At 30.4% G+C, this 2,014-nt stretch overlaps 1 long non-coding RNA gene across 1 annotated transcript; it reads right to left on the bottom strand.

Moving 5' to 3' along the window:
• Nucleotides 1-448: 448 nt before the first annotated feature.
• LOC109619353 (uncharacterized) lies at nucleotides 449-2,014 on the bottom strand. Its single transcript, XR_010709904.1, has 5 exons — nucleotides 1,832-2,014; nucleotides 1,687-1,748; nucleotides 1,404-1,578; nucleotides 879-940; nucleotides 449-795 (listed from the first exon to the last, which is right to left on the bottom strand). It is a non-coding gene; the product is annotated as an uncharacterized lncRNA (long non-coding RNA).

Raw genomic sequence — 2,014 nt, 5'->3', positions numbered from 1 at the left:
CAATACAAGGCTAAAATGTAATGTTTACGGGAATTAGTTAGGATGATAACGTTGAAAATTGTGCGAGGTATTCCGAATGACTTCCAAATAGGGAAAGATGTAAACAATTCCTATTGTAAATCTCCGTAAGAAATCAATCGGGATTTGTTTTGGCTGAAAAGTGATAATGTGTCAATGAAGATATCTTCAAAATTTTTCCCTTTCATCGATTTTAATTGCACTTCTTTCACATGTATGTATATTTTCATAAAAAAAAACGACCAAATGTGCTGGATAGATATATCGGGACAGACTTAAGTGGTGAATGTGCATAGGTAATAATATACGCTTACTTTAAGCTAAAAAAAATCAATCATGCTTCCACGTTTTTCAGTAAAATTAAAAAAAAAAGGATTTGATTTATCAAAGCTAGAGAATTCAATTGTTTGAAGGATTTTGCAGGCAAACAATCATCAAAGACATTTTGCTATGGCCGATGAAATGGGTTTACATGTGTAACATGTAATGTCCATGAAAACATCTAAGTAAATCAAAATAATAGACTTATACATTTTGGGGATCACACTTTCAACATAAAACTTAATAGAAAAACATGCATATGATTTTTTTTAACGTAAGTTGCAATTGATTAAGTAAGGCTTTAAAGCAAACATGTACCTCCAGAAGCTTGAGAACATCCGTAAACATGGTGACAGTGGTGCTCCCTACAGTCGCATTTTGATAAACAATTGAATCCATAACTTAGTGACGGACATTTTGAGTCGCAGTTTATTCCGAAGTTTCCCGGATTACAGGCTAAAAATTTTGAAAAAAGGCTAAAAATTAAATTAAAACTTTATTGACAATTGATAGCTAATGTTAAAACAATTTACACTTACGAATGCAATTTTGTTCTGTCGAACTCCACTTATGATTAACTCGGCAAATTGTATGATTTCGTCTGAAAGAAAATGCCATCATTTTGTACGCAAAAGATGAAAAGTCGAAAGGAAATTGAAATTTTTCTAAATGCTTAGAGGTTTAAATCTTTATTCTGAATCTGATTGATATACCTAATTATTGAAAAAACATGTAACTGTTTGATAAAGTCTATATAATAATTGAACACTCTCAAACAATTTCGTCGTGTTAAATAACGTCACTATTCTGCTTGTTATAATACATGTAATTGTCTTTTATTTATGAAGTAACATTACATTTTTTGTCAACAAATATTTTGTACCAATTTTCCGTGATTTTCCTTAATTCAAATCACTGACTGAAGTTATTGATATACAATATTCGCATAGTAAAATAGTCATAACTTCTTAATCTTAATCCCCCCCCCCCAAAAAAAAAAAAAAAAAACCCGCAAACATATAACATCTGACAAACATATTCATAATTTTAAAAAATGTATCTACCTTTCGTTTGTTGTTAAAATACTTGAATGATTGGTTTGCTCTGATACTAATTTGCAGCCGTTTACATGATGGCAGTCCTCGATATCACAATTGCATTCCTTTATACAGTTCCGTCCATAGTATGGAAACGGACATTCTATTTCACAGTTTTTACTAAGATATCCGCTAGGACAGGCTGGAAACAACGTGTGGAAAAGCTAAGTATTCATCAAAGCAAATTTATGATTTGATTTTCAACTTTGAACTTTGAAATAAATTAGTTGTTATTTATGAATGTACTCACGTATACATTGCTTGATTATTTGGTTCCACTTATAGCCTAAAGTACACTCGTCTGCATTCTTTCTAAAACATTGAATAAAATGTGGATGTTAAGAAACTTCTTTTGTAATTAGTAAACGATTTAAAAAGAAAATAGATTTACTTACGCAACAATGGAACTCAGACACCCATATTGAAAAATTATTCCAATCCACATTAGATGAATTTTGGTTATCTTTACATTATTTTCCATTTCTATCTACACTCAATATATTTTGCAACTATTGCTGAATGTATGCAATAGTTGAAAATTTGTTGTTTAGAATAAAAAGTAGACTATGCTTCCTTGC

The sequence above is a fragment of the Magallana gigas genome, chromosome 10 (assembly GCF_963853765.1).
Source record: "Magallana gigas chromosome 10, xbMagGiga1.1, whole genome shotgun sequence".
In the NCBI taxonomy this organism is placed as follows: Eukaryota; Metazoa; Mollusca; class Bivalvia; order Ostreida; family Ostreidae; genus Magallana; species Magallana gigas.
This window is presented reverse-complemented; position numbering and strand designations above follow the sequence as displayed.